The sequence below is a fragment of the Hyperolius riggenbachi genome, chromosome 2, assembly GCF_040937935.1.
Source record: "Hyperolius riggenbachi isolate aHypRig1 chromosome 2, aHypRig1.pri, whole genome shotgun sequence".
Taxonomy (NCBI): Eukaryota; Metazoa; Chordata; class Amphibia; order Anura; family Hyperoliidae; genus Hyperolius; species Hyperolius riggenbachi.
The window spans coordinates 267173447-267196182 of record NC_090647.1 but is presented as its reverse complement, the minus strand read 5'-3'; the positions used below and the strand labels follow the sequence as shown (position 1 = coordinate 267196182).

At 44.7% G+C, this 22736-nt stretch overlaps 1 protein-coding gene and 1 long non-coding RNA gene across 4 annotated transcripts in view; one reads left to right on the top strand and one right to left on the bottom strand.

Moving 5' to 3' along the window:
* LOC137546321 (uncharacterized) overlaps positions 1-15137 on the top strand; it is a 126092-nt gene extending 110955 nt beyond the window's left edge. Inside the window, exon 4 of the long non-coding RNA XR_011026238.1 lies at positions 14569-15137. This is a non-coding gene — a long non-coding RNA (uncharacterized lncRNA). The remainder of the gene's footprint in view (positions 1-14568) is intronic.
* DOC2B (double C2 domain beta) overlaps positions 1-22736 on the bottom strand; it is a 704601-nt gene that overhangs the window by 261038 nt on the left and 420827 nt on the right. The window lies entirely within an intron of this gene.

Genomic DNA, 22736 nt, shown 5'->3' with positions numbered 1-22736 from the left:
GGCCATGGACACCAGCATGGTTTTATAAGTAAGGGTCCTTTTCCACTACCATTTTTTTGCGACCCGATCCCAATTGAAATCGCAAATGCTAGGCACAAAAAAAGTCAAATTGAAACCACAGCGACTGTTTACATTAGTGTGATCCTTTTGTGGCAAGATTTTTTCCTGAGTGCAATTGTCATCCTGTCACGTTTTCTGTGCAGTTCATAGTTCGTATATGGGCACAGGAAAATTTAATAGCAATCACAACGCTATGAGATTTTCCTCTCCATTCAGCAATTCCCTGTTCGTTTTCTTTCCTGCCGCACATCACAAACACAAATTGCACCGCAATTGTGCCGTGCACCCAACAAATCAATCGGAAAGAAACGCAATTGCATTGCAGCCCGATTGTGATAACGGTCATTTTTCCTAGTGGAGAAGAGTCCTAAGGAAGCATTGTGATTATACATGGATTTCTAGCAGCTTAACCACTTAATGACATGCTGACTTATAAAAACGTCCTGCTGGAGCCTGTTAATGGCTCCAAGACGTTTTTATAAGTCAGACAGTGCTGCTGCCGCTGTGCACGTGCATGCTCCCGTGGGTGCATGTGTGCGCTCCCGCGGGTGCACGTGCACCCCCATATGCATGTGCACGTTAAAATAGTGAAAAAAAAACCCCACCAAAAAAAATACACCTTTATTTCCTAATGATGTATTGCACCATACTTTGTACTAGGGACATAATTAAAATCTTGTGATAACCAGGACAAATAGGCAGATAAAATGCGTGGGTTTTATTCAAACCATAGGGGATGAAAATGGAGAAATAATGTTTTTTTTTCATTTTTTCCTTGCATTTCCCTTTAAAATGCATAGAAAATAAAGTAATTACTGAAAACAAATATCAACCACAAAAAGCCAAATTGGTGGTGAAAAAAAGAAGATATAGATCATTTTATTGTGATTAGTAGTGATTAAGCTATTGGCAAATGAAAGGGATGAGCACGGAAAGGTGAAAATCGCTCTTGTCCGTTAGGGTAAAAACCGCCTTGGGGTGAAGTGGTTAAAGTGGGATAAGACTCTGACATAACATTCAATAAATATGTGTTTTCCTACTTTTTATTACCCATACAGTTATCATATTTGCTTTTGTGCACAAGTAATATTGTCTGTTTACAAATCAAAAAACAAAAGTACAGTTTACCTCTCTGAAAGCTGTCATTGCATTTTATTGCATAGCTGCTATTGAAGATATTAAAATCTATCTAATGATCACTTCTCAACTGCACATATACTAGAAGCAGAGAGAGCTCAGTTTCAGCACTTTGCTAATGGTAATGTAGCTGACAAAGGAATATAAACAAAAGATAATGTTATCACCTCTTCAGATGCAGCCAGAAGCTGCCCACTGAAGCAAGGAGCTTTCCACTGAAGAACAAAGTGCTGTGATTAACTATTTGAATGCTGCTCTGCTACCATTTTTTTGTGGTAGTATATTTAAGGCTGTAAATAATCTTTTAGAAGAAAGAAGAAATTATGAGTTTCATACCACTTTAAGCAAATAAAATGGCTATATTGGATAACTGTAATCTTGTATCTATAGTTACTATAAGGCGAGGTCCACACTTGTCCGTAGCAGATTGGATCCATTTCAAACGGATCTGATTTGGAGAAAAAAAATTCCCTCCGTATTTCCTTATTTTAATGTAATTAAAGCATACGTTTCCAGTTCGTATGTATGCCCAGCCTATGGGAGGAGGGGCCGCCATGCTGGAGGGAAAGCAGACAGGATGGGGGGGGGTCAGCGGTAAGCAGGGAGGTGTGTCGCGCCCCCCCTCTCACCTGTGTCCCCCGTTCCCGCTCCCCCTCCAGCTTCTTTGCACAAAAGTTGTTCAAATGTATGTAGGCAGAGAGCGGGGAGCTTACCTTCTTTGCGTTCCACAGCTCGCCGCTTGACTTCCTGCAATGTCGCCCTCTATACTTTTCAGGAAGTGATGCGGCAAGCGGAGGAAGTAAAGAAGGTAAGCTCCCCGCTCGCCGTCTACATACATTTAAACAACTTTTGCGCAAAGTAGGTGGAGGGGGAGCGGGGACGGGGGACCCAGGTGAGGGTGGGCGACCCCCCTCCCTGCCGACCACCCCTGTCCTGGATGCTATCACCTCCAGCATGGCGGCCCCCTCCACACCCACAGGCTGGGACACAGAAAACGGATCTGTTTCTGTGTCCAAAGCTGCCTGTGTAGAGGGGGATCGGTTTTCCTATTGCCCTTCACTACCCCTTTGTGTATCCGGATCCATGTGCAGTCCGTGAAAATCATGCAAAACATCAAAATGGATCCCCCTGAACGCAGACGGATCCGGGTTTTTTTTTAAAGTAAAGAAGGCTGCTATTTTTAACATTGGTATCTGTGGCTCCATTTTTGATCAGGGCCACAAAACAGAGCCACGGATAAGTTTTTTTAAAAAAGGTGTGAACCTACTCTAACTGATTAACAATAAAGTCCAACCTGCAGACAGATGGCCCGAACCTCCGATTTTCAGTTCGCAAACTGCCGCAAAAGTTCGGTTCGCACGGACTTTTGTGAACCGCAATAGACTTCAATGGGGAGGCGAACTTTGAAAACTAGAAACACTTATGCTGGCCAGAAAAGTGATGGCAAAGAGGTTTCAAGGGGTCTAACACCTGTAGGGGGGCATGGCAGAGTGAGATAAATGCCAAAAGTCCCGGGGAAAAATCGGGATTTGACGCAAAGCAGAAATCACATTGCATACTAAATTGGAGGCCTAAAGCGCTTTAAAACATCTTGCATGTGTATACATCAATCAGGGAGTGTAATTAGAGTACTGCTTCGCACTGACACACCAAACTCACTGTGTAACGCACCGCTCACAGCTGTGTGTGTTGTGACGGCCGTGCTTGACTGGTGTGCACCATGGTGAGATAGCTCTTCCTCAGTGATATCAGGTTATGTCTGACTGCCTTATCAACTTTCGATGGTTCTTTCTCTACCATTGTTAAAGCTTACATCTATTTTTTTTAAATACTTGTTCTGCTTGCTGTTCAGTACCTGCAACGAGAATCTGTTATGGAGGGCAAGTCTGCCATTGTGAGTGACCACGGGTAATGGCCAGTGAATCATGGTTCGATTCCGGTCCGGAGTGGGAGCCTAAGAAACGGCTACCACCACCACACATCAAAGGAAGGCAGCAGGCACGCTGTGGGCAAAGGAGCAGGAATGGCTACCACACATCCAAGGAAGGCAGCAGGCATGGCATGCACGTCCCTAGGTAGTGACCAAAAATAACAATACAGGAGGACTTTCGAGGCCCTACTGTATATGACACTGATCGCCTTTATTACCTGTAACGAGAATCTGTTATGGAGGGCATGTCTGCCATCCATTCAAGTGAAAGGTATGCACTGACTTGCCATTGACGTGCTAGACCTAGATTGGTTGTGTAGTCGTGCAAGCGATCAGAAAATGACATTTTTGTATTCCCTTTTTTTAAACCAGAGATCTGTCCCCCTGTGAGCAAAGCATTCCCCTCACCCCTCAGGAATGTCGCTCGTGGCCAGATTCCCTGCAGGGACCAGCTTATTCCCCCCACAGCCAAATGGCTCCATGAAAAGAGCCAGGAAACTGGCTTCACAGGGGGGCCCTGAGAGAGCCAGCCGGGGCGGCACCGACAAGGACAGATATGAATGCATGTGATGTATGGTTTCTTACCTATTATATGGAGACTGTATATCGCGCAGCTATAAAATTCATATAGTCTTATTCGGTAAAGTCTGCCCAACGCGCTGTTATAACATTCATGGCAATATCTCGTCCAGTTATTGCGGTATGAATCTTCTCAGGAACCTGACCCGCTGCCTGGGTCATGTCTGATGTCATATTAATCGGTATTTTCTGACAATCAGGAATCTGCTATCCACCTAAATATGACATGTACCGTTTATGAGTTACTGCATTTTAGAAGTTTAAGCCTAAATCTCTCCCCAAGGACTTGAACTGTGGTTGGTTGGTAACTCAGAGGGGGCCGGCATTGTCACACCCCCAAACCAGCTTCATCAAAAGCACATGGCCGGCAGGCGGACATCAGTCCTCCACCTTGAAACACCATGTTGATCACATCTGTGCCAGCTTGAGAATATGCTGGCATCCACCTGGTCTGAACTCTGAACTTTGAACTGAAACAAAAGGAACTCTACAAGTTTTTCCCACAAAAGGACATCTTTCTACAAATCTAAGTATTTTTTTATTCCTTTTAGTTTCTTTTATACTGTGTTATATTTGTCGCTATAATTGTTGATTTTAACGATTTTCTGTATATATTAATTATATTGCACGTAAATAAAGACTATCAAAGTCGTTTACTGTTCCGCTACACCTGCTATACAGCCATACACAGAAACTGAACTCAGGTCTCTGAGGAGTCGCTACTATTATTGATATCTAGACAGAATACAGCATGCTTTAACCGTTTTATTTGCAGGATCAGTCAGTCAGTCGGCAGGGACCACTGGCCCATACCAGTGGTGGTGGCAGATATACCATGAAATAGTGTGTAAAGTGTATTTCCGTAACCCACAGGCTCCCTTCTGCTTTGTCTGCGGCCAATTCCCAATGGTTTCTGCGCATTGACTGCGACCACAGTTTGCACGATCTGTGCGCTGGAACCGTTTGGAAGGCATTTCGCGTTCCGGCCACCAGGGCTCCTGTGACAGTACCTTTATTCCGTTGTGCTGTGACATCACCCTTAAACACACTGTAAAGCATAGTTGCCAGCTTGTTCTGCAAGTGCTGCATCCTTTCTGCCTACAGGTGAGTTGGTAACATGTCCGCCACTTTGTGCCTATACCAAGGGTCTAGTAGCGTGGCCACCCAGTACAGCTCATTCCCCTTGAGTTTTTTTATATGGGGGTTCCTCAACAGGCTGGACAGCATGAAAGACACCTTCTGCACAAAGTTGGAGGCAGACGTACTATCCATCTTCTCTTGCTCTTCCTCAGTGACATCAGGCAAGTCCTCCTCCTCCCCCCAGCCATGAACAATACCACGGAAACGTTGAGCAGCACAAGCCCCCTGCGACACCTGCTGCGGTTGTCGTTCTGCCGCCACCTCCTCCTCCAAAGAAACACCTTCCTCATCATCACCTGAGTCTGACTCCTCTTCCCCACATGACTCTTTCTCCTCTTCCCCCTCTGTGCTGCCACAGGTGTTGAGGAAACATCTGGTTCTGCTGAAAATTGTTCCCACAACTGTTCCTCCCATAACTGTTCCTCTTCACGCTCCTCCACAGCTTGATCCACCACTCTACGCATGGCACGCTCCAGGAAGTAAGCATATGGGATCAAGACGCTGATGGTGCCTTCACTGCGACTCACCAGGCTGGTCACCCCCTTAATCGGCCGCATGAGCCTGCATGCATTTCGCATGAGTGTCCAGTTGTTGGGTCAGAACATCCCCATCTCCCCAGATTGTGTCATTTCACTGAAATTGTAGAAGTACTGGGTGATGGCTTTCTCCTGTTCTAGCAGGTAAGAGAACATAAGAAGGGTCGAATTTCAGTGAGTCGGGCTATCGCAAATGAGTCATCTCACCGGCAACTTGTTTCTCAGCAAAGTGTGCCATGGCCATGTAAGACCGCCTGAAATGCCCACACAACTTCCTGGCCTGCTTCAGGACGTCCTCTAAGCCTGGGTACTTTGACACAAATCTTTGAATGACTAGATTCAGCACATGTGCCATGCAGGGTACATGTGTCAGCTTTCCTAAATTCAATGCGGAAATGAGATTGCTGCCATTGTCACACACCATGTTGCCGATTTCCAGCTGGTGCGGGGTCAGCCACTGATCCACCTGTTTGTTAAGAGCAGCCAGGAGAGCTGGTCCAGTGTGACTCTATGATTTGAGGCAAGACATGTCTAAGATGGCGTGACACCGTCGTTCCTGGCATGAAGCATAGGCCCTGGGAAGCTGGGGCTGTGTAGCTGGAGAGGAAATGGCAGCACCAGTAGAGTTGAACTGCCACTCAGCCAAGGAGGAGGAGGATGACGACAGCAAAGAGGATGTAGCAGGAGGAGAGGAGGTGGCAGGAGGCCTGCCTGCAAGCCGTGGAGGTGTCACAAGTTGGTCCGCTGCATGGCCACAGTCACCAGGTTGACCCAATGGGCTGTGTAAGTAATGTACCTGCCCTGACCGTGCTTGGCAGACCAGGCATTCATGGTCAGGTGGACCCTTCACCCAACGCTGTGTGCCAGAGATGACACCACATGCCTCTCAACTTCACGGTACAGTTTGGGTATCACCTTTTTAGAGAAATAATTGCGGCCTGGCATCTTCCACTGCGGTGTCCCAATGGCCACAAATTTACAGAAGGCCTCAGAGTCCACCAGCTGGTATGGTAACAGATGGCGAGCTAACAGTTTCGCCAAGCCAGCTGTCAGACGCCAAGCAAGGAGTGACTAGCAGAAATTGGCTTCTTCTGCTCAAAGATTTTCTTCACAGACACCTGGCTGCTATGCGCAGAGGAGCAGGAACTGGTCAAGGTCAGAGGCGGAGTGGAGGAGGGTGGCTATGAAGGTGCAAGGGAGAAAGCGGCTGAAGATGATGCACCTGAAGGAGGAAGAGGAGAAGGAGGGTGGCTTTTCTTTTGTGTGCTGCTTTTGCTCAGGTGCTCTTCCCATTGCAGTTTGTGCCTTTTCTCCATGTGCCTTCATAAGGCAGTTGTCCCTACGTGGGTGTTGGCCTTTCCACGGCTCAGTTTTTGGAGGCAGAGACAACAGATGGCATTGCTCCAATCTGAGGCATATCACATAAAAAAAAATTCCAAACCGCTGAGCCCCCCTGGGGTGATGGCACTATGGTGGCCTCAGCAGCTGACGTTGAAGGGCATGTTGGCTGGCTGTACATAGGTGGCGATACATGGCGCCGGACACTGCCACCAGCTGTTTCTGGTGACTAGCTCCCCCTGTTTCTTTCAGGAACTCGTCTCCTCCTACTCCTCTCTGACTCCCCCTGTTCATCTCCTCTATTGGAAACATATGTGGGATCCGTATCATCGTCATCATCATAATCATCCTCCCCAGCTTCGCTTGCTTCAGACACCTCTAAAACTGCACCAACAGCAGGTACTTCATCATCCCCCTCCGCACACGTTACGCCCAGTGTCGCCTAACTCAGACATATGAGGGTGTAATTTGCTTAGCGACTTCATCTGGTTGTAACAACAATGGCTTTGCATCAGTGATTTCCCCACCAAATAACTCCTGCGAACTGTCAAATGTAGCGGATGTGGTACTTGGAGTAGCACTGGTGGCTGCTGAAGATGAGGTGTTCTGTGTTCAATAGTAAACCACGTCCTGACAATCTTGGGAGTTGATGTGATGTGCCTTCTTCTGAGCACTGTACTTTGGTCCAGGGCCGCACAAAATCACATCACCACGACCTCGAACAGACCTGCCAGGTGGCCTTCCTCTGGGTCTGCCTGTACCTGTTTTGTCCGTTTTGTCCATATCGGGGGGATGAAGTGAAAGGTATGCACTGACTTGAGTAATACAATGTGCAGTCACACAGGTGCAGTTAACAGGTATGCACGGAGTGGTATATCACACTGCGTACGCTCACGTAGGTGGGTGGGTGCACAGTGAACAACAGGTAGGTATATGCAGTGGGCATTACAATGTGCAGCTATCACACACAGACAGGTACCGGACAGGCACAGTGACACTGCGTGTGCTCACGTACGTGGGTGGGTGTACAGTGAACAACAGGTAGGTATATGCAGTGGGTATTACAATGTGCACCTGTCAAACACACAGGTAGTAGTCACTGAATGTGCTGGGCCTGGCAGTGGCACACACAGTAGGAATTAGGAAGGCTGTCTATGCAACACAAGTGTCAGTGGGACACACACACAAAAAAAAAAAAGATAGATCACAAGAACAAGATTAGCTCTCAAAAGAGCTGTTGTGGGGTGCTTTTTTAGCAATAAGAATCAGCAAGGAGCAAGCTAACAAGCCTACAAGAGCCTAACTAAGCTTTCCCTATGAGAGTCTGCAGCAGCTATCCCTTCACTAATTACTGCAGGCACACGAGTGAGTGAAAAGCCTGATGCTGCCTGCCTTTTATAAGGGGGGTGGGGCTCCAGGAGGGAGTGTAGCCTAATTGGCTACAATGTGCCTGCTGACTGTGATGTAGAGGGTCAAAGTTGACCCTCATGATGCACTATGGGGGCGAACCGAACTTCCGGAAAAGTTTGCGGTTCTCCGAGATCGCGGTCCCTGGAAGTTCGCCAGCGAACCGTTCGGGCCATCTCTACCTGCAGACTCATGGAACTCTGCTTTGCAGCAGGACTACTGGTGGTTACAGGCTATTCTCCTGATAGGCTAATTATCCCCACCCAGGTGGAAAGTGTCTTTAGCATGAACATGCAAAACAATTACTTAAAAAAAAAAAATTAAAGAAGCAGCGCCAATGGATTTTATAACCGCAGCCAAGAAAATAATGTCCAAACAAGCCCCCCAGGGAGACGGCGAGGGATGAGCAGCCACAAGAGGGCTTAAGGAAGCCCCAGGTAAGTATGGAACCTGAGACGAGAAGCATCTCTCTTTGACATGAGTGTACTGCTGTAAAAGCAAGAAGTTGGTAACCTGGGCAATGCCCTCCCGATTTACTCATTTTTTCAACAAACTGTGTGCGTGGATTTATTCTGGGCCTCCCACACCTATAAACCTACTGGAAGGTTAACTGGCTCCTCCAAAACAGGCCCCACACTGTGCAGAGCTATATACAAAAACACAAATAATTAATACATTTTAAAAGTCATGTTCCATATCCTGAATTTTTTTTAATTAGATTCTCCTGTAAATGCGGTAAAGCAGCATACATACAGCTCCTGGAAATTGATATAAATTACTATATAGGAATTTCTAATAAGCATATGCATGTTTTGATTTGTTTTCCTGACAACTGCATATGCTCATTAGTTGCCTGTCGCAAGTAAAATAGAGATGCTTCATTCCCTCCAATACAGGATAATTGACACAGAACAGGTAGCTGCCAAAAAGCAGCCTCTCTTGTATTAGGTTGTTGTATTTAAGTGAAACTGCATTTGGTGCATTTTTCACAAATGGCCCAGTCATTGTTTATGTGGTAACAGAAAAAGGGGAACAGCAAAAGGCAAACAAGGAACTGAGCTCTTTACTTATCTCCCTGTGCACCGAACAGAAGAATCTGACTTGTTGCTTTGTACAACAAAAAATCACCAACCTCTTGACACCTCCAGCCAGACTAGGTTGAAAATTATTTTAAAATAAATGTGATAAACAATATTTCTCATACACTTAACAGAAAAAGGAAGCAGATCTTCTAATAATCTGACAGAAGAGTTTTGCTAGCCATTGTCATACTTCAGAAGGCAAGGCTGACGAGCCCAGAGGGAACTCCAAGGATGATTCTGTCATGTTGTGCTGCCAGGGGGATTGCCAGAGCTTCACACCACCAGTGTCACTTAAAGTGCATTTCTAGAAAAGTACTATCGCATGGAGGTGAGAATGTACATGTCACAAACCGTTTACGCTGAGTCACAAGTGGTAGCCGGCAAGTTCCTTGGACAAATAATTATTACAAGAATATCAGTCTAAAGGAGAATATTGGCCAAAGAAAAGTGAAGCCATGATCATTCTATATCAATGCCTCCTTTTTTGCTAACACAATTCATTTCAACAACAAGAATTAATGCTATTGAGATGGATACTGACGTCACTGACATCTGTTACACATGGTGTACTCATGACTAACCGTAGCTGTGGTCTTGAAAAACCATCTAAGGGAGCAATAAAGGAAGCAGTACTCTGTTTTATTCAACAAAGTAGACATTAGATTCATTATAAACGTTAAATCAAGGAAAATCTATTGCAAATATGATATTTTCTATTGTTATTAAAAACATGCCAGTTCCTAGGGTGTTTGGTCCACCAGTGACCATCGGGGAACCACAAGGAGTGCAGAGGAGGTGGGGCCCACAGGCAGCAACTGAGAGTGATGGAGGAGTCAAGTAGCTTTGTACTGCAGAACAAAAGTAGCAGATCAAAATTAGGAAAGTTTTCTGCAGAATTCTTGTTTAAAGTGTACCTGAGATGGGCTTAGTAAAAGATTTGATATTCACTGGGGGCTTCCTCCAGCCCCATGAGCAGTGATGCGTCTCTCGCCGTCCTCCCGAGTGCCGCCACTTAGCCACAATCAACCCCGGTAACTGGGTAAGCCGTGGCAGTCGGGCTGTCCTGCGCATGTGCGAACAGGCCATTCATGCGCAAAAGAGCCGACTGGTGTTACTGAGCCAGATTACTGGGGACGATTGCGGCCAAACTGAGGCATGCAGGAAGACATTGAGGGACGCATCGGTGCTCATGGGGCTGGAGGAGTCCCCGGGAAAGTATCAAATCTTTTAGTAAGCCCATCTCAGGTACATTTTAATATTCTATGATGCAAAGTCATGGGACATGTATATCTGGAAGAGATACATCATTTATCGGATCTACCTCTAATGTACTCAGTGTATGGCTACCTTATCAGTCATAATTAGGCCCCTGAACTGTAATCCAGGTAACGAGACATGTATTCCTGCTACCAAACTAGGCACAAAAGGAGCCTGAAACATGCAACTGCTTTACAGAGTATGCTGTTAGCAATTAACCCTTCTTAACCCTTCCAGCAGACTCAGCTGACCGTAAGTACCTTAAAGTATCTTATCATTAAGCATCTTAAAGCTAAGTGAAGGTCAGAAAAGGGAAAAAAAAAACCTTAGAGAACAAAACCAAAACATAAATCAAACTACAATCCATTAATGGTAGTTAAAAGATTATTTCCTACAATCAGCTTCTTTTTATACATAAAAATTCAAAAATGTGTTTTAGCTTATGGCCATTCAGGACAATGGCAATAGATGAATTACACTAATGATCCAATCTTACCATTTCTATGTAATATAAGGGGACTGCCTAAATCAATTTACCCTTACACTACATAGATTTGGTAAAATTGGATGAAAAAGATTGAATCATCAATGGTCACTTTAAGGGGTATATGTATCAACAGTCCTTACATGGGCTATGATTTCCTCAATGCACTTCTATAATCAGTGCATTCGCAAAGTGATGAAGCTTGCTCTGCATTCTGTGAAGAGATACAGAGTAGTATAAGCTCCTTAATGTGAAAATACTGTAATTAATGATATGGCAAGGGAATCCCAGTGACTTATCCATTCCCCCTTTCACAGAGCATGACAGGGAGTCTGCAGTGAGCTGCTGTATGCGAATACGGACATGTGAAGGCCTGCAATGTGATCCTACGCACAGCAATAGCAGACCAATGTTGAAAGCAGTTTAGAGACCTAGTTCAGTCTCCCATTTTTAATGCATATACTGTATTAGTAAATATGTATTAATTAGCACATCAGTACTTTTTGCAACAAATACAGCACATGTATGGCTGATTGAGTTCTGTATCTCCTTTACTTGCTGTAACAGCTTAAAAAAATTAGACCAGGCCTCTGGCCACTGACCAAACTCGACCCACTTTCCCATCATAGCTCACACGAGATAGTCGGGGATGAGCTGGAAGGTGGTGGTGGGTGAGGGGGATCTGTTAGTACTGCCCTATGAGCGCTGAGCTGATAACCATACTTCTCCCATCTCTTACCTCTGCTGCCGAGAGATTAACCATTTGCATCCAGTGCTGCAGCTACAGCTTTGTATAGTCTCCCTATCCCTGTGCATTGTGTATAAAATGTGCAGATTTATGAACATGCTGTGCAGGGCATGGAAAAGGTTAAATCCTTTATCATACAGGAGGTAGAAAGGAAGTGGCAAAGAAGATGAGACTGCTGGGCAGGATAGCTGTTTGCTAGCTATGAAATGCCTACTCTCCGGACAGCTTCCTGTTTTAGAAAGAGAACCTGAGTTACTGAATTTTCAATGACTGCACCAAATAGGAAAACTGCTTGAGTAATGACATAATCCCCACTCCCCTTCACTAACAAGTAGCCTCCCTGGTGTTCTGATTCCCCAGGATTTCCGTGCAAAAAGTGGTTCAATAAATTTACAATAATTTTCAACCTTTTTTTTTTGCAATCAATTTTTTTAAAATATTGAATTCAATACAGGTTATTGTATTGAATTCAACAAAAAAAAAAGTGTTTGCAGTGAGATGTTGATGACGCTGTGTGATCCTGGTGTCATCAACGCCGATCGGCGGGGGATATGTCATCGCTGAGGCAGAAGCAAAATCCGTACACGGACATGGAAGATGGCGCTGGGGAAGCTATCAGACGTACGCGACGAGGGATCAGCAAGCCAATGGTGAGTATAAGACCCAGATGTGAAGCCAGGTGTATAGGGAGCCACATGTAGACAGATGTCAGGGTAGCCAGGAGTGTAGCCAGATGTATAGGTAGTCAGATGTCATGATAGCCAGGAGTGTAGCCAGATGTCAGGGTATCCAGGAGTGTAGCCAGATGTCAGGGTAGCCAGATGTATAGGTAGTCAGATGTCAGGATAGCCAGGAGTGTAGCCAGATGTCAGGGTAGCCAGGAGTGTAGCCAGTTATGGGTAGCCAGATGTGTAGCCAGGTATAGGGTGCCAGGTGTAGCCAGTTATATAGGGGAGCCAGGTATATATGGTGCCAGGTGTAGACAGGAGTATAGGGTGCTAGGTGCAGCCAGGTATATAGGGTGCCAGGTGTAGCCAGGAGTATAGGGTGCCAGGTGTCCCCTCCCTCCCAATCTCCCCCCCCCCTCGATCCTCGCTTTTGGGCTGGGAGGGGGATCCCCCTTCTGTGCGGCGGTATTTTTGGATGGGGGATCCCCCTCTGCAGGTGGGGGGATCCCCCTTATGCGAGTGGCCTCTACCCCTCCCCCCCATCCTCGCTTCCCCCCCTTCCCTGTTTAAGCCCTTTGAGCAAATAGAACTACTCACCCGGGGGCCCTCTCCAGCGCAACACTTCTTCCTCTATCGCAAAGTCCCGTCTCTTTACAGTTACATTACGAGACTTGGCGACGTCACCAAGTGTTGCGCAGAAGTGTTGCGCTGGAGAGGGCCCCCGGGTGAGTAGTTCTATTTGCTCAAAAGGCTTAGATGGAAGGGGGGGAAGCGAGGATGGGGGGGGGTAGAGGCCACCCGAACGCCGCACAGAAGGGGGATCCCCCTGCCCGCAGAGGGGGATCCCCCATCCAAAAATACCGCCACATAGAAGGGGGATCCCCCTGCCCGCAGAGTGGGATCCCCCATCCAAAAATACCGCCGCACAGAAGGGGGATCCCCCACCCGCAGAGGGGGATTCCCCAGCCCGCCCTAGCACATTCTCTCCCTAGGGAGAAGCATGCAGAGCCTGCTAGAGGCTGCTGCAGCGCTGCTGATCACAGCGTGAGAGGGGAAAGTTTTCTTTGGACGACCTCAGCTCGTCCAGAACACTAGGCAGGTTAAAAATGTAGAGTGAACTATATGAATTGTTTCTTATACTGTTCACTAGGGTTGCCGCGGTATACCGGTATGACGATATACGGCAGTTTGATTGTGCATGGTAATCATGCCATGCACAATCTCGTTTTACCGGTTTTCTGGGGCGGGGCGGAACGACGTAGCAGCGGGCGACTGAACAGCGGCGAGGAAAAGCAAATACTCACTTGCCGGCAGCCGGGTCGTCCTGCAGAATGTACTAGCTTCATTGTACTTCCTGTTCTTGTCCTATTTCCCTGAAACAGCGCTCCGGGGGTGCTATTACAAGGAGATGATGCAAGAACAGGAAGTAGAATGAAGCTAGTACAGCGTGCAAGATCACCCGGCTGCCGGCAAGTGAGTATTTGTTTTGTACTTCCTGCTGCTGCACCCCCCCTGGCTCTCTATACTATGGGCAGCTATCCTGGCTACACTTGTTCCTGGCTCTCTATACTACGGGCACCAATGCTGGCTAAACCTATCCCTGGCTCTCTATACTGCGGGCACCAATTCTGGCTAAACCTATCCCTGGCTCTCTCTACTGCGGGCACCAATCCCTGGCTCTCTATACTGCGGGCACCTATCCTGGCTACACCTACCCCTGGTTCTCTATACTGCTGGCACCAATCCTGGCTACACCTATCCCTGGCTACCTATGCTGCAGGCACCTATCCTGGCTATACCTATCCCTGGCTCTCTATATTGCGGGCACCAATCCTGGCTACACCTATCCATGGCTACCTATGCTGCAGGCACCTATCCTGGCTAAACCTATCCCTCGCTCTCTATACTGCAGGGACCAATCATGGCTAAACCTATCCCTGGCTCTCTCTACTGCGGGCACCAATCCTGGCTACACCTATCCATGGCTCTCTATACTTCTGAAGGAAGAAAAAAATGATAATATATGCACAGTTTGTAGTAGATAGAGACAGCTCTTTTTGATTTACAACCCTCTGCACCTTCTTCCCATTTCTGCTTTGATGTTTGTTAAGAAAAGATCCTTCCTTGTAAAGTAACCTGACCAGGCTAGAATTTCATTTTCTGAAGAAATGTGGAATTGTGTTTTCATATTCATCATTACAGGTGCCTACATTTTCCTTACATGCAAATACAAGAAGAAGTTGCTGTGTCTTCTGAATAGGAAATGAAGACTGCCAGAGTCATATGATGATTTGTTCTACAAGTGTGAGGGGAAAAGGCAAATTTTCTCTTTAGACAAAGTTTAAAAACTGGGCTCCATATACCACAAGCTAGAGCATGAGATGTGAAGACGTTTTCTGCTGCTCTGCAAGTTCTGGGAATGCTCTCTACACTGAAGGAAGTGATCTGTACTTCAAGCAGACTTCGGTGGCAAAGAAGTGAAATCTGAATATCCTGGCAATCTTATAAAAATGAGAGCCAGCTGGAGACTGAAATGAAAAGTTAATACAATACAGTGTCACATATACATTTTTTTACATGGAAATGAAGTTTCCCTCGGAATGCGAAAAAGGCTTTGAAGTAGTAACATAGAGCCACTGCAATATGGCAGCAATCCTGCATAACTGACATAAGGGAACAGCTACATTTTATTTATTTCACCGTAAGGAATCGCTTTGGACCAGGTGTTAAAATTGTAATAACAGCGGAATAACAGGCATCACCAAACAGTTAAAGAGGTACTCCAGTAAAATAATATCATAAAAAAAGTGTTTTTTTATTTAACAATAATTATGTATAAATGATTTAGTCAGTGTTTGCCCATTGTAAGATATTTTACATCCCTGATTTATATTCTGACATTTATCACATAGTGACATTTTTACTGCTGGCAAGTGATGTAGCTGCTGCTTGCTGTTTTGGCAGTTGGAAACAGCTGTAAACAGCTATTTCCCACAATGCAACAGGGTTCACAGACAGGAAACTGCCAAGAGTACGTACTCAGAATTTCTTTGTAGGAGGGGCTTCACCACAATATCAGCCATACAGCGCCCCCTGATGGTCTGTTTGTGAAAAGGAATAGATTTCTCATGTAAAAGGGGGTATCAGCTACTGATTGGGATAAAGTTCAATTCTTGGTCGGAGTTTCTCTTTAAAGTAAACAAGCACTGTCAACAATCATGTGATAATAACTGATAGGTTACTTTTCAGATGGTTAATGAGATGATAATTATTGTTTGTGTGCAAATTTAATGCAGTATGGAATTAAGTAAATCAAAAAAAGCAAGAATTCAATTTTATTTGCCCAATTCCAAGTGATACACAATGTGCACAAATGTGCATGCCAGACAGAATTACTTGTATCGCACTGACCCTCCCTAGTGATCATATGTCACCTTGATGTATCTACCAGAATGTAGATGCTGAAAGATCATGTTCTAATGCTTTGCTGTCCATCATACGTTGGGCAACTAGATATAGTTTACAGGAATGTAACCTAGTCATCAACGTCCACTCTATAAAACTGTTACATAAGCGTTAGATTGGTGAAATAGAGAGAAAGCTGGTAATATGCAGCAACTTGGTCATCACCAAAGCCCCTCTTATTTGTGATATTTTCTTGCTACTAAGTAGAATAATTAGGCAATGGTGTGAAACTCGCACCGCCGCAGAAGTAAAGAAAATCATCTGGATTATGCCCCCCATCTTCCCCGTTTGTTTGCCTTTGTGTTTCCTCCATGTTAAAAAAATAAAGATCAACAACTTTCTGCTTTTCCACACATACCCCATGTGTTGATAATTCTATTGTAAAAAAAAACAAAACACAGATATTGCAAGTTAAGTGTAGTATTCTAATAATTATTAGGCTTAAAGGGGTTATAATCAAATTAAAAAAAAAAAAAAAAGCTTTACTCACCTGGGGCTTTATCCAGCCCTTTGCAGCCGACTGTCCCACGCCGACCGCTCTGCTCTCCGCCGCCATCCCGGTCTCCGCGCACGGTGCAGAGGCTGACCCTGAGGTCGTCCTTACTGCGCCTGTGCGAACTGCTGCTGTCAATCAAGCCCACCTTATATGCGGCTTACTGCGCAGGGACAGTAGTTCTGCGCCTGCGCAGTGCGTACAACGTGGGCTTGATTGACCACGGCGCTGTAAGGTCGGCCTCTGCACCGTGCACGGAGAACAGGACAGCGGTGGAGAGCAGAGCGGTCGGCGTGGGATAGTCGGCTGCAAGGGGCTGGAGAAAGCTCCAGGTGAGTAAAGCTTGTTTTCTTTTATTTGCCTGATGATTCCTTTAAGCTACAGTAAAGGACCGCAGCAATAAAACAGAATTAAAATGGGATGAAACTCCATATTAACTGAAAAAAAATTAATAAATTATCCAATAAGTTGTTTTTAGTGTTCACTGTCAGAATTAGGAAAAATGTGATCTGAAAAAAAGAAAATAATATTTCTGCTGGTTTCCATTTTTAAGCCCAATTTACACTTTACGATTAGATCACGTTTCTATTTACGATTCGATTAAATCCGACATGTCCGATCCTGATTTAGTTTTGTTTCAATTCAATTTGCCATTGCAAAACAATGGCAAATCGAATTGAATCAGGATTGGACATGTCGGATTTAATCTAATCATAAATAGAATCGTAATCGAATCATAAATAGAATCGTATTGTGTAGATTGGGCTTTACTGTACTCTACTGTACTCTAAACCATCTCAGTGTTAATTTACTGTTTATTTTACAGATTACTGTCCCTCCTACAAGGAAACATCACCTAGATAGCAGGCCTACATCACTGTGTAAACTCTTCAAGGGGGGATTAAATTACTTTCTGGTCAAAACGACCTCCTGTAATCTCATCTCAAACGGGCAGTCTGTTATTTGCATTTTGAGATACTGTAAGAAAAAAAAAAAACTTCCCCACAATCCCGTTGCCTCTGCACAGTTCAGCACAGACCAGGAAAAAAAGGGAGGGTTTACATATATATTTGGGGCACTATTTTTAGGCATTTTTTTTATATTTGGATGTTACAACCCCCTTTAAAGTAAACCTAAGATTAAATAAAAGAAGAAATATATACATACCTGGGGCTTCCTTAATCTCCCTTTAGGTTGATCGGCCCTTCTGCTATGGGTCCCGGTCAGGGTGCATTGCACATGCGCGGGCCGGCTGCGCGACTCCCATCACTGGGAGGGTTATATGCCTGGGCAGTACTACTGCAGGTGCAGAATACTCCCGGGCACTAGAGCATGATGTTGGAGAGCACGTGGCTGGACTGCACCTGTGCTGACTGGCTGGATTACTGGAACCCATAGTGGAGGATCCAGGTGGAGGACAAGAACGGTAAGGGACTGAGCAGCCTGAAGGGGGCTGAAGGAAGCCCAAGGTACAGTGGCTTGCAAAAGTATTTGGCCCCCTTGAAGTTTTCCACATTTTGTCACATTACTGCCACAAACATGAATCAATTTTATTGGAATTCCACATGAAAGACCAATACAAAGTAGTGTACATGTGAGAAGTGGAACGAAAATCATACATGATTCCAAACATTTTTTACAAATCAATAACTGCAACTACAGCAATTATGAAGAATACCTGTATACAATATGAGAGATTTCCTTCCTATGCATATAGTATAGAGAAGAGTGTTGATGCTTTGCTTCCTTGGGCAATGAGGAACCTGGGATCTCATATTAGTAGTTACTATTATAAATAGGTCGGTTTCTAACTTTTTCTATAATATTGTAATTATTTATATATCAGATGATTAGATAGTGGCAATATTTGCAGAGGCGTAGCTAGGGTTTTCAGCGCCCAGGGGCAAAGATAGTTTTTGCTCCCCCCCTCTGGATAACATGGGCGTGGCCACACATCAGAATGTGGTCATGGGTGGAGTCAAGAGTTATTTAGATAGCTATATGTGCCCCTTACCCCATTCAGATAGCCAGATGTTCCCCCCTTTAAATAGGCAAATGTGTGTCCCTTTAGTAAACCAGAAGTGCCCCCCTTCACCGTTTAGATAGCCAGATGTGCCCCTTTAAATAGCCTTATTCTGCTGCTGTTAAAGCTTCTGCAGAGGGAAGGAGAGAAGCAGGGGCACGTCGGGCAGGCAGCGAGCCGCCTCTCATGCACGTGGGGGGTGCAATGGCCGTGCTGAGCGCCCTCACAGTGCTGTGCCCGGGGACATATGTCCACCCTTGCCCACCCATAGCTACTCCTCTGAATATTTGCTATCTGCATTTCTCTGACTTTGTACTACCTCTACCTAAAACCTTACAGCAAGCAGCAAACTGGTTTTGGTTGTCCTTGGCAACATGTCCCTGGTAATATGGCAGTGACTACATGGTAAAGTTGGGTTGCCAGGAATCTTGTGCTTTACTTTTCATTCTATCAATATCTGTCTACACAGGTTAATCAATGATACTTGACTTCCTCCCCTCCCCCCCACACACTGAAACAGAGACCGACAAACAAGTAGACATGACAACTTTGTTCATCCCTTCATAGGTTGAGCATGCACGCTTGTGGTGCTGCTCAATCTACTTTAAAGTAAGGCATCAGAAATAGTTGTTCAACCATACCGGATCTTTTGTCATATGAACAAGCTGTAATAGTGATGTGTCAGCGAGTAGCAAAGAATGGTCATTTCTAATCTCTTACAACAAAGTGATTTGTGCAGTAGTGGAAGGGTGAGGCCTCATCAACGCTTCTTTCTGGTTTGGTGGGCTCGATGAGCAAGCATCCTAGCCCAAGAACATTTGCTTGGCAAAGAGGAACATTCAGCCCTGAGCCCATATTTTATGATTTGTTTCATCTTCCTTTCGATTAAAAGCTCTGAGACTGAATTTAGTGGATCTATGCCTTTTTCAACGTATTTAACTATACCACAAGAAGCGGAGCTTTATAATGCATAAATTGTTATTTTATCCTGTACACCTGAGGGCATTAAAACAGGCTTAGAAAACAGCACCGTGCTTTTTTATCCTTTACAGAAAATATTTACACATTAATTATTCAATATCATATAAACCGACAGCCGGTTTCCTTGGCAGAGTCAGCGATGACGGCGATAGTAATGAGAACGGTATAAGAAGGAAAGAGTGAATCAACAAAATATGGATTGGATTAATCTTCCCTAAATTGACTGCCACCTGCGCTGACCTGTTCATTGCTAGAGAGGACAGTAATATTGTTCAAAGTCGGATACTGTAATGAGTTACATCTTGTAGCTAGATTAGAAAATGGAAGGAATTTTTTATTATGCGTAACCTAGTTGCCAGGGAACATTTGAACTGTAGACACAATGCTCATGAAAAGATTAATGAAAAGTTTAGACCACCAGCTAATAAACAGTTGACACTCACGGTGATAAAAAGAGGCTGCATTTTTCATGAAGCACAAAAAGCCAGACGCATCACAAAATGAATGTCTGTCTTGAATATGGAATGTTTGATATGTGTGCATGCACTGAATTTCATCTGGTAAACATTGTGAAGTCTAGAACTGTTACATGAATTCACCCTTTAACACTAGTTTATTTTTTGCTCAGCCTGCTTAAAGAGGAACTTTAGCAAAAAGGGGAAAACAATAAATATAATAGATACATTGTCGAGTGAGAAGTTAAAAAATAGAAGAGGGATCAAGAAATGATTGATAGAATCGCCAATATTATGTTCATGTTGTTTAATCCACAATGAGCCTGCACGCAATCATCTTTACTACCGGCAGACATGAAAAAACAGACAGCACCAACTGCCATTATCTATAACCACACCCACTAACAATGCAATAGGCCAAAAGGTTTCATTTTATAGATATACATATGCACAGACAGAGACACTGGTTGTTTGACAGTTGGAAAAATATGTTATTTCGCACAATGCAACGAGGTTAACAGACAGGATACTGTCAGGACCTAGGTCCTGAGATCCCACTGTGGGAGGGGTTTCACCACAATATCAGCCATACAGACACCCCCCCCCCCCCCCCCATCAACTATTCAAAAAAAGGTAAAGATTTATCATGGGAAAAGGGCTCTCAGCTACTGATTTGGATGGAGTTCAATCCTTGGTTACAGTTCCTCTTTAAAGCAACCCGCTCCAATTTCACTTAGCTGAATAGGTGACAGACTATGTATGTTAACGCTTATATTACATGGAGGTGGTAAAATTGGTCAGTGAATGGCCAATCAACATGGTGTGTGCCAGACTTAAAGGGGGCATCCAGACTAAAAATCTACCCAGCAGCACTGAAAAGGCTTGGTGTTTAACAGTTTCACAGCTTCAGAACTTTGTTTTTCTTACCCAAGCCTCATTTTTAGCTGCACAGAAGCTAAGCTCTGCCCCATCAATAAATCTGCCCAGGCATTTTTTCCCTGATGCTGTGCAAAGTATGATGTGATTTCTGATGTTCTCCTTCTGCTGTTTTGGCACAATTGTTTTATTTTATTTTGAATTTGAGATTTGAAGCCTAGCGCGCGCAGCTGGGAGGGGTGATCAGGACACAGGACAGTTGGAACTGGCTCTGATGCTCCCTGTCACCTCATTTCAACCAAAAAGATGGCTGCACCATGAAATCACAAACATTTGCCTGTTCTTTAAAAACCATGGGTAAGAGATTATATTACCTATCTATTTTAATTAACATAACTAATGTAACTTAATGACAGTATGTTTGTTTAGGTTGAAGTTCCCATTTAAAGGACAATTCAACTGAGAGTTATATGGAGGCTGCCATCTTTATTTACTTTTAAACAATACCAGTTGCCTGGCAGACCTGTTGATCTAATTGGCTGCAGTAGTTTCTGAATCACACTAGAAACAAGCTTGCAGCTAATCTTGTCAGATCTGACAATGTCAGAAACACCTGATCTGCCTCATGCTTGTTCAAGGGATAAAAGTATTGGAAGCAGAGCATCAGCAGGAAAGCCAGGCAACTGGCATTAATAATCCCAGTATTTGTATAGCACTTTTCTCCTGTCTGACTAAAAGTGCTCGTGAGGCAGCCACTAGAGCACACTCAGTAGGCAGTAGCAGTGTTAGGGAGTCTTGCCCAATAACTCCTTACTGAATAGGTGCTGGTTTACTGAATAGGAAGAGCTGAGATTTGAACCCAGATTTCCTTTGTCAGAGGTAGAGCCCTTCCATTACACTATCCAGCCACTGGTATTACCTGAAAGGAAATATGGCAGCCTCCATATCACTTTCACTTCAGTTGTCCTTTAATTCTTGATTGATGAAATGTTGATTAGGGGCATAGATTAACCCTTTCCAATCCAGTGTCGAACAAAGTCCAACCAAGAGCATACTGGCTGCGGCTAGATGCGCCCCCGCTGGATCTAGTTAGCTCATTGTCAGCCTCTTTAGGGCAAAGTGTCAGACACTGATCAGCACTGGCTTACGCTGCACCACATTTTGAAGCCCTTTGGCACCACCATGCATCACAGCTGGTTCACATGCAATGTGGGGCAGAGCTACAGCATGTGAGCTGGAGCCAATCTGCCTCCCAGCTCATGAATCACCTTTTTCGTACTAGTGCAATGAGGAGGAGAACCCACCGGCAACCACTGCAGCATCAGTCTGGGAGGAAGCTGGTGATCTGAAAATAGGCTTGGAAAGGGTTAAAGGACACCTGCAGAGAAAGGGATATAGAGGCTGCTTTATTTATTTTTAAACAATGCAAATTACTTGGCTGCCCTGCTGATCCTCTGCCTCCACTTACATCCTCTGCCTGACTGGATTAGCCACAAGCTTGTTTCAGGTGTGTGATTCAGACACTACTGATGCATGAATGATTAGTAGGATGTGCCAGGCAACTGGTGTGGTTATAAAGGATATGAATATGGCGGCCTCCATATCATTCTTAAATCTTATCACCTTGAATTGCATATAGCCCAATGAGTCATATCTTTCTACTGGAATTTTGGAGTACTCTTCCTTTTCCAGCTGCTCCAGGTCTCTCAGATTTGAAGGGTTCCTTCTCCCAACTATTGTTAAAGTGCAACTGTCAGACGTAAAATCAAAAATTCTTTATTTTTATCTGGCAAGTAATAAGGATGTCAACCAGGCAATCCAAAAGTTAAAAATCTCTCTTACTTTCCTTTTCCATAAAAGATCATTCCCCAGTTTCCCTGGCTCTTATGTGGTACTTCTGCCATATAAAGGAAGTTGCAGGGCATGCTGGGTTTTATTTTTTTCTTCTTTACTTTCCCCTCAGACATAACTAATGCAGCCTGATTGGCTGAAGCCTCTTTCCCTCCAGTTTTCCCCTCCCACACCTCTGTTCCTCTCTGATTGGCCAATGAGGGTGGGCAATGATACACAGACAGTA